The following is a 14700-nucleotide window of genomic DNA, read 5'->3' as shown; positions in this document are numbered from 1 at the left end:
AGAGGGGATGGGGCACCATGGTATCCACTCCAGGGACTTGCATTCATTATCATCACCATGGCTAACACTTACCGAATACTTTCTGCCGGCCATACCTGGAGCTGAGTGTCAACTGCGTTATTTCTAATCTGTCCATTTTATAGATAGGCAGTTGAGGGGCAGGAATGTTGGGTAACTTACCTGAGACTGTACAGCTAACACATGGTAGGTGGGGGTGGGGGTGGGGGAGAGGTTAGCCATCACACTAATCAGTCTCCATAGTACTGTGGTAGGGATTATCATTTCCATTTTACAAATTGGGAAACTGAAACACTGAGAGGTTGGGTGATGTGCCTGTTGTCACACAGCTAGTGAGAGGTGAGTCAAGGTTTTTCCCATCAGACTATCTTGCCTCACAGAGATAACCTGCCCAGTAAGAGACACCCACTTTGGGCTGGAGTATGCAACACAGCCTAGGAGTAATTTGTGGCTGTCTTCTCCATTATTTGGACAAAATCATGTCCTATGTTGTGTGTGAAAGAGCATGGTCTTTGAAGTCAGGCAGACGTGGGTTTGAATCCTTACTCTTCCTTTTACTACTTTATTTCTGCTTAACTTCTCTGAGCTCAGTTTCTTTCATCCATAAAATGGGGGGTAATAACGGCAGTTCCATTTTGAGGATTAAAAGAAATCAGATATAAAAAATCTCTCAGCACATTCTTCTCCCCTCCTAAAAGGAAGGGTTCATATCTGGGCAAGGACTTTAAGGGCAGAGACACTGAACATAGAAGTAGTTTATTGATTCAGCTTTTCCTCATTTGCTTCTTTCTCTCACATGGAGAGAAAGTGAGACTTAAGTCTTCTAAGCAGGTTGCTCAGAATTCTAACACTCATCTGCCTAATGACAACACAGTTCTTCTTGGAAACAAACATAGCAACAGCAATTATATCTTACTTTTACTGTCTAATTGGCTGTAAACTCACTTTTACAGTTATTTCCATCAAACTTCTGGAGCATAGTGCATTCATCTTATCTGTGTCCTCCTCCTGCGGCCGCCATGTTGCCTTTATTAGTTGGCTTTGTGGGTTCCCTGCAGACTCCAGCTGTTCCCTGCACTGGGCTCTGACAGTCGTGTGGGTCTGCTCCTCATTTCCCCACCAGAGCCTCTGACCTTGAATCTTTAGGTGATTCTGTTCCTGTTCTCCTTCCCCACATAGGTCTTCTTACCCGGCTTCTGGAGGAACCCTATTCTGGTTTCTGAACCCTGCCTCCTCTGCTTTTAACCCAGCAGTCCTGTCAGGCTCTCTCCTTTTGTTCTAAGCTAGTGCTTCTTTCTCTCAGCAGGTTCCTCAGGGCAGCCATGCCATCCAAGCCAGGCTGTGTTAAAGGTGGGAATTGAGTTGGAGAGGGGCAAACCCAGGTGCTTCTACTTTGATTTTCAGCCAGTTATGTCTTCACTTCTTGCCAAGACTGAAAAGCTCTCTTCTGCCCTCACAAAGAAGCAGCTTTCCAGGAACCCAGCCAGGGGCCAGAGGCTTTGTTGGGAGATTTTTCCCGTAAGCTTTCCCCTCATTTTTTCCAACTCACTGAAGCTTTCAGGAACTCAGTTTCTAATGACTGGTCATCCTAGGGGAGGGAGAGGGGCTGCACCTGTTGCTATGGCAGCATCCAGCTGAGGTCAAGAACCCAGTTCATTCATTCCCAGGCAGTAGTGAGGTGACTCACTCTCTTCTCCTCACCCACACTTCTCTTTCTCCAGCTCTCCCCACGGCCTTCTGTCATCTTTTCTCCTCCCCACTCAAACTCATGCTTCCTCCTTTCTCAGATGCCTCTTTTCTTCCCAAGAAAAATAACATATATTTATTATTTTTTTACATACCTCTGTAATACCTTTTTCTTCTTTTTGTCTGCATATTCTTTGTTCATCTCTTCATAAGACAGTGATTTTGTAATGTCATTTTCTGTGAGTGAATAGAGATAATTCAGTCTTTGATTAATCCATGTGGTTGATCAAATTTTGATTTTTCAAAATACTGATAGTTCATTTAATTCAGCCTCACCACATTATTGTAATGTGATTTAAATTTTAAGAAATATTGTCAGATATAGAAAAACCTCTCTCAAGGTTGTGTGTGTGTGTGTGTGCTTTGCTTATTGTCTGATAACTTTTTTTTGAAAGTAGTTGTAGGTTTTCAGAAAAATAATGCATAAAATATAGGATTCCCATGTACCGTCCTATTATTTACGCCTTGTATTGGTGTGGTACATTTGTTACAGTTGATAAAAGCACACTTTTATAATTGTGCTATTAACTAAAGTCCATGGTTTAAATTAGGATTCACTGTGTTGTGCAATTCCATGGATTTACAAATTTTTTTGCTAGTAACATATAAACAACCTAAAATTTACCATTTTAACCACATTCAAATAAATAATTCAGTACTGTTAATTACATTCATAATGTTGTGTTACCATGACCACAATCCATCACTGAAACATTCCCTTCTCCCAAATAGAAACTCTGTACATTTTAGGCCTTAGCTCCCTATTCCCTATCCCATCCTGGCCCCTGGTAACCTATATTCTAGATTCTGACACTATGAGTTTGCTTATTCTAATTATTTCATATCAGTGACATCATACAATATTTATCCTTTTATGTCTGGCTTATTTCACTCAACATGATGTGTTCAGGGTTCATCCATGTTGTCACATGTATCAGAACTTCATTCCTTTTTAGGGCTGAATAATATTCTGTTGTGTGTTAACACATATTGTTTATCCATTCATTGATTGATGGACACTTGGGTTGCTTCCATCTTTTGGCAATTGTGAATAATGCCACTATGAACATCGGTGTGAAAATATCTGTTCGAATCCTGGCTTTGAGGAACTGCCAAATTCTCTCTTGGATGCATCTTTTTTACTCTCAGATACATTAACAAATGACTGAGCCACCCAAGGCAAACTTCCCTTTCTTCTAACTAAACCAGTAGTTCCCAAGCTTCAGTGGCCATCATTATTACCTGGAGGGCTTGTTAAAACACAGATGGCTGGGCCCCATCCCAGAGTTCTGATCTGGAGAACCACTAATCTTTGAGAACCACTGTTATAGACTGTGTTAGCCCAATTTGAATTAGTTGTAGTTGGAATATTCCTCTAGATTTTGATTCTTAATGACTAGCTCATTCATCCTTTCATATAGTAGATGCTTACTGAGCACCTATCAGTGTCAAACACTGCTGGGCACTTGCCATACAAAGAAACATAAAATCCTGCCCTCCAAAAGCTCACAGACTTGTATAGGAGACAGACAAATAGATAAATAATTATTAAATGGTGTGATAATTATTATAATAATCAGCAAATAATAAGAGATTTAGGAATAGACATCAGTCTCGTTACTTAAGCAAGTAAAATATTTGGGTGAAATAAATATAAATAACGGTAGTTTATTCTTTTTTTTTTTTCCTTTACCAAGGATTGAGTAAGGGGAACTGAGCTTAAAATATGGAAATAATAATATTAACATCCAGTGTTTATGGGATGTTTGTTGTTTCTTATACTGTCCCGAGTACAGAGCATTTTGGTGAAGAGTGCTGGGGTCTGACTGCCTGGGTTATTGTCGGGCCCTGGCACTTACTCTTAGTGTAACCTCAGGCACGTTACTCAGCCGCTCTGTGCCTCAGTTTCCTCATCAGGGAGAAAGGCTCAAATCCTGCTTCAAAGGATTGTTGAGAAGATTAAATGAGTTAACATAGGCAAAATTTACACAGTAATCACTCCAAAACATTGACTTTTATCAGTATTTTTGAGAATGACTTGATGTTAAATATCAATGAGGTGGTCAAGAGAAATTCATACCTTCCAGAATAAAGCCAGGATTTAGCAAGAGAATGGGTAGGGGATGGACCTGAATTTGGGATTAGAGGATCCCAAACTGGCCTGAAAAGCCGCTGGGACACCAAGAAGCACCCCTAGCTGGGCAATCAGGGCATCAGTTCATTGAGGAGATGGAAAGGACTTAAGAGGATGGCCAGGCTTTTGACAATGAATTTGGGTGGGATGGGGGTGGAGGTGTAGGGGGTTTGTCAGGATTGAAGTTTAAGAGCCTTTCCAACAGGAGGAACATCTCTACCCAACACTGGCTGAAAGAGGGCAGAGCCCCCAGGTTGGGATCTAGGAAGTTTCAGGTTTAGTTTAGGCCCAGCCTCGCCACTGAGAACCTGGAAAGGTGTCCCCTGAGACAGGCTTTCTCCTGCATCACCTTCCTGCCCTAAAGCTGGCGTTGTCTGCATTAACTGGTTATTTCCTAGCTGTGTCCATCAGGCAAAGAGACTGTGCTTTCTGCTGCTTTTCCAAAGGGGCTGTATTTCTTCTCTTAGATATTCTCCACCCTTCCCTGGGAGATGTGGTACCCTATTCTTATTCCCAGTTCAGGGAGACATTCCTTAATCTCTGAGGCCCACAGGAACCACAGTCTACATTTGTACTGAGCGTGAACCCTGTCTTTTCTGCCTCCCTCTGACCCAGCGTCACAGGTGAAACTGTAGCTGTAAGAGAAGACAGTCTGCCGGTTTTGTTTTAATCCTTTTCTGAGCTCTGTCAGAGGTAAGAATGACAAAGCCTTTCTTCTTCTAGATAGAATTATAGGATGAAGCCCTTTGTGGCAAGATACACCTGGGAAAGGCTTATTAAGTGATAATCCCTGATAAACCCCTCTAATCATCTACTAATTCTTCCCTCTTAGTGATGAAAAAAACCTCTAGGCATTTAATTAACTCTTTGAGAAATCCTCTTGCTCATCATTTTTTCTTTCTCTTCTCCCTCCTGCTTTGCCCTAGATTTAATCAGAGCCATACATTCAGCTTATTAAGTTATTCATTTATTTATTCATTCAACAAACCCTTTCTGAGCATCTACTGAGAGCTAGGTTGGATTCTGGAGCAGATTCATAGACAACTAAAACCTACTTCTTCTCAAAGGGTATCATGTCGTGTAGAGGAGGGTGATTTATAAGCCAGCGTCGATGGCGGTACAGAGTTATGAGTGGTATGGTGGAGTTAAGTGCAGGGAGTGATGGGAATGACTGACTCTGGAACAGTTTCCTAGAGGACCATTTAACATTAAATCAGGGTATGAGTAGAGGCTTTCCAGGTGGAAAAGGTGGGGAAGACATTCTTGGCAGTAGAGACAGCATGAGTAAAAGCATAGAGGTATGAAAGAACATGGCATATGAGGGATTGCAAGATGCTGGGTGTGGTGTGTGACTTGGTGCACAGGGGGCCATGGACTGGCAAGAGATGAGCTGGGGAGGTTAGTCATGACAGTGGATTTGGCAAGAGGAGCCACTGCTGGGTTTTAAGCAGGGGAGAGACATGGTGAGATATACTGGTTAAAAATGACAACTCTTCCCTTGCTCTGAAGACTGAAGCCAACTGTGGCTGAAATTGCTTGTCCCTCTTGACTGGTGTTCAGAGCTCCCTGGTAACAGGATGGCAGTTGCAGAGCTAGCCAGGGAACTTGTTGTGACATTCTCCCAACCCTATCAGTCAGACATCCAGGGCAGAGAAAAAAATCACAATAGATAGCAAAGCTGTTGAAACAATAGGTTCTGCTAACATGTGGACAGTATTAACAGTATAAAATTGGTCAGAAAGTATTTTATCTGCTGACATAGCTATTATTAATATCTGCATCCAGAACTCTGTTCTCATATATGTTCCAACTCAAAATAACATTTTTATTTGATTTTTCTCCCCCTTCCCCAGTCCCCATCCCCGAGGCAACACAGTGTGGTATCTTGAGAAGAAACAAAATCTGAGGTTTGAATTCTGGGTCCACAACATACTAACCATAGGTAGGACCTTGGACAAGTTCTCTGGCTCTTCTGAGCCTGGATTTAATCATTTGTTTTTTAATGCGTAAAATTACAGTAACACTTCTCTTTTGCAAGTGGTTATGCAGATTAGAATTAATGTATGTTATATACCTGGCTCAGTCTTCAGCACAGCAAAGATGCGCAGCAAGTGGAAGCCATGATTCTTTTTCTCTCGTAATTTGGACTAGAGCCTTAGGGTCTAAGTCACCAGAAAATGTTTAGAGAAAGATATTTTAATCAGGTCTCCTTAGCACTTCCAGGAATAAGTCTAACTGGGTTCATGTTGGGTCTGTCATCCAACAGCCTATTTAAATTCTTGTATTTCTCACCCGTCATCATTTATCTTAGTGAATTCTACCCCAATGAACAGTAAAGAAAGTTGTGGAAATAATGGAAAAAGTAAAAGGGGAGTCTTCCCAATGGTTCCCAGATTTGGAGAAACAATGAACATTATTTTATTATCTGTATTCTGTTACAACCTTGTTGTACCCCAAAACTAGTGGGAATGTCAGTTGGAATGAGCTTTATGTATCTTGTGGGAAAGAGGATGAACCAAGATGAATTGCTAGGAAGGCAGCAGCAGAGTAAATAAGACAGTAGAAATCAAGAGACGAGAAAAGGGAAGTGGTTTGGGGAGTGGTCAGATTAGAACCTGAGAGTTAGGGTCCGTGAGAGAGAGAAGCAAAGTAAGGAATATGGAGTTGGAGTTGGAAGGGACCTTACAGCTGTCATCTGATGTAGGCATCTACTCCAGGGAGGAACTCCCTCCCCGGTGTCCCTGACTGGTGATAGTCTGTCACAGCGATTCCTATTCTCTTTCACATCATGGCATACATAGAAACTGATAACATTTATACAGCACTGGGGAAAATGGGCAAGCACAAAACTTCTCAAAAGTGGAGATGACCCATCCAGAGATTCTGGCTGCCCCAGGTCTGCCAGTGACCTTGAGGGCTGAGGGGAGTAGTATGTAGCCTATTATGACACCCCAGTAGGCTGTGAGGAACGTAGGACCATCTCAGAGAGCCTTGCTCTTGTACTCTCAGCTCCTCAGGTGATAAATAGGTACCTAAGACTGGGCATTTCATTACCACCAACAGCAACACCAATGGACATTTACTGAGCATATTTTCCAGAAGGGCTATCTTGGCTTTTGGAGATACAAAGACTTAAAAGCCATGTTTCCTTGCTTTCAAGCAGTTCTTACTAAGGAGTAAGAGTGCTTCCTGTGGCCACAAAATAAATGAAATTAACTGGCCTGGGGCTTCTTCAGGGAACCAACTGAGCTAACCACCCTTACATGATAAGTATTTGACACACAATCATTAATTAAAAGAGAGATGTTTGACAATAAATTAATTCACCTCCTGCTCAGAAACCATCAAGAAAGGAATAATGAAAGCCAAGACAAATGATTATGTGGAGCTGTTTTCTTGTTTGTCTGCTTTTATATGCTGTGTGGAGTATTTAAGGTAGCTAAGTATACTTGCTATATGATAACAGAGATGCCATTTTACCAGGTTATACCTTTATTTCCAGAGCAGGAAACTCATATAGGCCTGTGAAACAGAAGATTTTATAATCTATTAGTCCACACCATTATTGAGAATCTTCTATTTGTAGAATAATATTTCTAGGCATTAGTAGAATGAACAGAGAAATAAAGGATGCAGCTTCTATCTTTGAGAAACATTCAGCCTTAATGGAAAGGGAAGACTGATATGTGAAAGAGACAGAACACACATAAAGAAAGTCTGTAAATAAGTATAAATATATATCTAAGTGCAGCACTTAATGTTCTGTTTTTTATTACAGGTATTTGTACTCATGACTTAGCCTTCTTATGGATAACAAAACCCTTGAGCACTGTTTTCCTTTCTCATTTATCTTGTGCAGAGTACACACTCAGACGTGTTGAATGAATATGTATGCTACTGTGCGGGCATGTCTAAGTGCTGGGGAAATTCAGGAGGGAAATAATGTGCCCAGGGGAAGCCTTGTAGAGGCTGAGCAATGTTTTCAAGTATGAGAGGACTCGTGGCTTGACAGAGAAAGGGGGCAGGAGAGGAAAGAAATAAGGAAGAGCTCATGGGGAGTGAGAAAATCCAAACAGTTGAGGCTGTCACTCAGGGTCTTCCATGACCTGCTCTTTGTCTTATCCTGCCGTGCCTGCTACTGCCAACTGCAACACTTTGTGGCCTCATCATTACCAGCCTCTTCCCTCTCCTTGGAATGTCTTCCTCCATTGATTGGCCAATCTAAATCTTCCTTCTATTCAAGTCCAGGTGAAGGTAAATGTTCTGGTTTGCTAATGCTGCCATTATGCAAAACACCAGAAATGGATTGGCTTTTATAAAGGGGGTTTATTTGGTTACAAAGTTATAGTCTTAAGGCCATAAAGTGTCCAAGGTAACACATCAGCAGTTGGGTACCTTCACTGGAGAATGGCCAATGGCGTCTGAAAAACCTCTGTTAACTGGCATCTGCTCCCGAATTCTGGTTTCAAAATGGCTTTCTCCCAGGACATTCCTCTCTAAGCTGCAGCTTCTCTCCAAAATGTCACTCTCAGTTGCTCTTAGGGTGCTTGTCCTCTCTTAGCTTCTCCAGAGCAAGAGTCTGCTTTCAACGGCCTTCTTCAAACTGCCTCATCACAGCTCCTCTCTCGGCTCCTGTGCATTCTTCAAAGTGTCCCCCTTGGCTGTAGCAAGCCCGCTTCTTCTGTCTGAGCTTATTTAGTGCTCCACTAAACTAATCAAGGCCCATGATGAATGGGCAGGGCCACACATCCATGGAAATTATCCAATCAGAGATATCACCCACAGTTAGGTGGAGCGCATTTCCATGGAAACAACCTAATCCAAATGTTCCAACTTAATCCCCACTAATATGTCTGCCCCACAAGATTGCATCAAAGAATATGGCTTTTTCTGGGGGACATAATGCATTCAAACTGTCACAGTAAAGCTCCAGGAAGCCTTCCATGACATCTTTAGCCCCCTTCGCTCCTTTCTTCATTGAATCAGTTAACAGTGTTTGCAGGTCTGAGCTGAGTGCTCTGGACCTTTAGAGGAAGTGAGAGACACGATCATAGTCTTTGACCTCATGTAGCTTCCAAGTGAGATCATGAAGATAGACTAATTGCATTCAAAATAATCAGAGGAAACACGGCCATATATAATTAAGTACTCAACTGAGTGGTATAGAATAGAGGGGCTGTACAGAGTGGACTGGAGGCCAGAAGTCCTGCATTCTAGCTCTGCCTCTGTAACCATCTCATGCAAAATCTTTTGGCAATCACTTAGCTTTCGACTTTCAGTTTCTTCATCCATAAAATGGGGGTTTGTGCAAGATGCTGTGATCCCTTCTAGGTTTACTATCCACAAGATGACGTAGGTTAGCGTTCTTATATTAGATTGAAGAAAATTAGTTATTGCTTAGCTGGAGAGTCAAGAGAACCAATGGAAAAGCAATAAATAATGGCATAGGAGGATTAATTAAGAAGGATTATGCTGAGGACCATGGGATAGGGTGGAGAACCAGCTAGGGACTGGTTGAAGACCTGTTAACCTGGTATATACAGTATGTTCTTTCTGGAATGCGATGGCCCCTGAACAAAGCTTTGTGTGGAGGTCTGTCAGGCCTAATGTATTGTTATCTTTGCCCCTGGACCTCAAAAGAAGGATCTTCTGAAACTCACCTCTTCTGTCATTGAGCCCTTTTGGTGTTTGACTGTCTTAAAAGAGTGTGTCAAGTTTACCACCAGCAAGTTCTACAGAAGGGGTGATGTGTTATAGCTGGGTGCATCCTTTTTAATTCCTTCCTTAATTTATCTGCTTTGGCCAACCTATGTGTGATGGTGTCTGGGTGACCCACTGAACTGAGGCACAATACACTTGCTTTTTCCCCCGAGCAAAACTTTGGATCAGCTGCCTCTTTTTGTGTCTCCCAGCAGCCCCAAGAATGCTTGTTTCATCCTGTGCTGCAGTTGCAGGGCAATAGGGTCTTCTTGTTAATTATTTTTAAAATAATCTTATTATTTTCTTTAACCACAAAACAGCGTATAGTTAATGCAGAAAAGTTGGAAAGTGTAGAAAAGTATAAAAAAATAAAAAAAAAATCACTCATTTCTGTCCCCCGACTTATCATCGTTAACATTGTTCACTGTTTTGACTAGAAAGGGGTCATCTTAATCTGCTCACTGTTTAAGTAAACTATTTAATAAACTAATAAACTATTTGATTTTATTTCACAAAACTTTTTAGCCTTTTATTGAAAACTTCCAACATACACAAAAATATAGGGAATGGTATAACAAACCCCCATGTAACCCAAGTCCGGCTTTAGCAATTACATGACCTTTTTTAAAGGATCCATTATCTCCGTGTTGGGCTTGTGGGATAGAGCCCAGAAAGAGATGTGCCAGGATAAACATCACATGACCATATTGATGTTGAAATTATTAGGATTTAACCAAAAAGATTTTAAGCAAAGCAGGGCCCTGAGCCATGTGGTGTCGATGCTCTTGCTTATATGAACATAGTAATGGCAGCTGCTTACTCCCTCAGTTTGATATTTACTCTTGATTGTCATCCTGGGAGTGTGGATGGATTTACACCTGTCAATACCTGTTCCCAGCACCGCTGGTGATTAACCGCTTGCATCCAGCATGAGAGGCAGTGTTTGGCCATGACGCTGAACAGACCTTCTGGGCTTTGAGCTCCTGACCCTCATGAGCATCAGATGGCTGTGGGGCACTTTCTTTCTCAGACACTCCTCTTTGTGAAACTGATTCTGCTTTGTTTTCCCTCTGGCAAGAGAAGGGGAAGATTAGGTGGTGAAATGTCCACAAAATAAGTTACTCCTTGAGGTACTTTAGCATCTGGAGCAAGCCCCAGTGACATCCTGTTTTAGTTTCCCAGCTGCTAAAACAAATACTATACCAAGGACTGGCGTACACTATGGGAATTTATTGGGTCTTGGTGTTGAGGCTGCAGAAGTCCAAAATCGATGCATCAGCAAGGCATTGCTTTCTCCCCAAAGACTGGCATTCTGGGGCTGGCTGCCGGCGATCCATGGTCCTTGGCTTTCCCATCACGTGGCAATGCACTTGGCAATGTCTTCTTTGTCCTCCAGGTTCCACTGGCTTCTGGTTTCTTTCTCTTCCCATGTCCAACTTCCTTCACATATAAGAACTTGTGCTGTACTGGATTAAGGCCCACTCTCATTCAGATTGAGCACACCTTAACTAATACCATCTTCAGAGGTCCTATGTGCAAATGATTTCATGCCCACAGGACCAGGGGTTGGGACCTGAATATGCCTTTTGTTGGGGACATGTTTCAATCCCTAATACATCCTCAGTGCCACCTCAGCGACAGTCACCTTACTATTCAGACAGTGAGGAGAAAGTGACTGCTAGCCATCAAGCCAAGGGGGATTGGAACAACCAGAATGTGTGGGAAGCTTTGATTAGTTATAATGGGCCCCTGGCTAAGCCAGATGCTGCCTTCAGAGCTTGTTTGTATGGGAGTCTTAGTGTGTGTATTAAATATGCTCAGGCATCTGAGACATAATAAAATGCTTTGCCTCCCAGGACTGACAGGTTCAGCCTCCCAGCCTCCTTGCTGGGTGGCAGCAGGTGCTTATGTTTCACTTGAAGCTTTCTGTCCTCACTCTTTCCACCTGCTTCCCCACCCTTTTTTCTTGCCTGGGGGATGGAAAGACAGCTCTCTTTTCCCTGCTGCCAGATCCTAGAGTTGACTTGGCTATCTTGTTCTCCTCTAGAAGGTGGTCACAGTGTGGGTAGGATTGCTTTTGAGAGACATGGGACTAAATGGTACAGAGAATCAAGTGTTCTCAAGATGTTCACCCACCATGGTTCTAGACTGTGGTCGCAGGTCTGCTGGTACTATAACTTGTTTATATCCTCAGAGAAGTCTTCTATCAAACGATGCAGTGGGACAACGCATTCTCATAATCCTCTTCCACGACAGTCATTGGGCATCTGGTATGCAGGAAACCAGGCTGGACCTTCCACAGGTGTTTCACTGCCCAGTGACTTGCAGAGCAGGCTATGAGCTGTGTCCTTCCCCAGATGGTAGGCATGGTGAGAGGAATACAAATGGCTCTGCCCTTAGAAACACCATCCTACTGGCAGGACTTAGGAGAAGGGTGTCACCAGCTTTGTCACGACCCTGATGAGAAAGGGTTAAGTTAGGTTCCCTAGAAACTGGCTCTGGGACAGGGATTCTTGAGGGACTCCTCTTAGGAGAAATTGTAAGTATGTGAGGGAAGCAGGATAGGTCAGGGGGTTGGGAAACAAGTCAAAATTGTGGTTTCAGAAGTCTTAGCCTGAGCCTGATCCCACCTGCAGCCCTGGAGTGTGCCGTGTATCACAGAGGTTGAACCACCCATATGAATGGGGCTGGACCATTGATTGCCCTGAATCAGTTAGGGCACCGCTGGTGAGGTGGCTCTGTCAGCCAGGGGCAAGCCTTCTGAGAAGGGGAGAGGTGTCAGGTATGAGCCGTTAGCAGCCAGCATGTGTAACAGGGGCTGGGAGTGGGGTGGGGTGACACATCTACCCATGATGGAGACCTGGGCAGGGACCGCAGAGTCTGCCACATACAGGCTGCTAAGAACTGGACAGAAAAGGGGCTGAGAGGCAGGGTGGGCGAGGACTGTTCTGAATGTTTGGATTCCTTTAAGTCTTGAGCAAAGAGGGAAGGTAGATGGCTTAGCATATGTATGACCCGGTTAGGTCAATCTAATTGATGTAATTAGAAGTCAGGATGATGTTACATGTGAAGGGGGACATGGCATCTAGGAAAGGGCATGAGCATGAGGGTGGCACTCGGGTGTTGGTTATGTTCCATTCTTTTATCTGGATGCTGGTTGCACAATTAGGTACACTTTGGGAAAATTCATCAAGGTTTACACTTAGGATTTGTGTAAGCTTCAGAATAATATCCATACAGCGGTCTGGAGGGGCTTCTGTTGCAAGGGTGGCAGAGTTCACTCTGAAAGGGTCTTCTCTACCCACATGTTCTTTCTTGGATGTCCCCCACCTTTTGGCACTTTTTAATCTTAATTTCTTTTTTCCCTTTCTTTTTCTACCTCTGTAATAAACTTTTTTTTTTTTTTTTTGTCTTTCTGACCTCTGCTGTCTTATTCAAGAAAGTTTCCTAGATTCTCATATGATTCTTTGCTCTGAAAGTTTCAGCAAACCCTTTCTTGAACTCCTGGACCAGAATGTACCCACCTGTGTGTCAGTGTCCTGTGTCGTCCCTCCATAGCTTTTATGGCAGTTGAAGTAATACATTCACTGGGTGGTCATGTACTATAAGCTCCAAAGGGCAGGGCCTGAGACTCTTTTGCTCACCATTTATCCCTAACACCTAGGAAAGTATCTTTCATAGTAGGTGGCCCAAAAATTTGTAGAACAAAATATGGCCTTTTAGCTCTGAGACATGGAATCCTGGTCACTTGGTTTAAGAAAGGAGCTATCCCACTTGACACTGGAATGCAGTGGGGGCCATGAGGAGAGCAAGCCAGCTGATTAGGTCTGGATGGCATTAAGCCCTTGAATCAGCCCTCAGCTTCTGTCCCTTTCCTTCCCCCTGATTGCCCTCTCTGAATTTTCCTTTCCCTGGGAGTGGTCAGCAGAGGCTTTGGACAGATGCTTTTGCTGAGACGAATGGCCTGGTCTTTTTGACAGATGAGGATGACTGCTCCAGCTATCTCCTGAACTGAGCTCAGTTGATAATTAATGAAGCTGAAATCTCTGCTTGAGGTGGAGCCTCTAGGTCAGCAGTTCTCGTTTGGAAGACATTTGGAAATTCTGGAGACATTTTCGGTTGTCACAACTTGGGGAGTTCTCCTGGCATATTGGGGATAGAAGCCAAGGAGGCCGCTAAACATCCTACAATGCACAGAATGACTCCCCACAACAAAGAATTTTAATTTTAAAATTAAAATATTAAATTTTTGTACTGCCAAGATTGAGATCGTTTTGTTTGGAAAGGACTCTGGAATCTGAACCCTTCTTATTTCTGGACCCAACCAGTTCAGCATTCCCATGCAGTCATTTGTAATTCAGCCTCCACGGTCAGAGTGACTGTGAAGGGAGTATATGTACAGGGGGCTTTTGGCATGTTTTCTACAGAGCCCTGTGCAGTCCAATTTTGAGACCTTATTCCCAGAATGGGGGGCTAGTCCTGCTCACACAGACTCAGCCTCAGACCAGACCCCCTTCCTCCTTTTTTTTTTGTTTTTGCTAGAGAAATTGTGGGTTTACAGAAAAATCATGCATAAAGTACAGAGTTCCCATATACCACCCTATTATTATCACTTGCATTAGTGTGGTACGTTTTACACAGTTCATTAAAGAACATTTTTATAATAGTACTATTAACTATAGCCCATCATTTATATAGAGTTCATTGTGTTGTACAGTCCTACATTTTTAAAAAAATGTTTATTCTATCATAAACAACCTAAAATTTCCCCTTTTAACCATATTCAGATATATAATTCAGTACTGTTAATGTTGTGCTACCACTACCACCAAAACTTTGCAATCAAACCAAACATAAACTCTGTACAGTATAAGCATTAGTTCCCTGTTCCCTATCCCTATCCTGACCCCTGGTAAATTATATTCTAGATTCTGACTCTCTTGATTTGCTTATTGTAATTATTTCATATCAGAGAGGTCATATAATATTTGTCCTTTTGTGTCTGGCTTATTGCACACAATATGATGTGTTCAAGGGTCATCCATGTTGTTGCATGAATCAGAACTTTATTCCTTTTTAGGGCTGAATAATATTCCATTGTG

At 42.7% G+C, this 14700-nt stretch overlaps 1 protein-coding gene across 2 annotated transcripts in view; it reads left to right on the top strand.

Annotated features, from left to right (window-relative positions):
• The window catches only part of CACNA1E (calcium voltage-gated channel subunit alpha1 E), a 335694-nt gene that overhangs the window by 157823 nt on the left and 163171 nt on the right, over window positions 1-14700 (top strand). The gene's annotated exons all lie outside the window — the stretch shown is intronic.

This window comes from Choloepus didactylus, chromosome 2, assembly GCF_015220235.1.
Source record: "Choloepus didactylus isolate mChoDid1 chromosome 2, mChoDid1.pri, whole genome shotgun sequence".
Taxonomy (NCBI): domain Eukaryota; kingdom Metazoa; phylum Chordata; class Mammalia; order Pilosa; family Megalonychidae; genus Choloepus; species Choloepus didactylus.
Note: the sequence above shows the minus strand (reverse complement) of the source record. Positions and strands in the feature narration are given on the sequence as shown.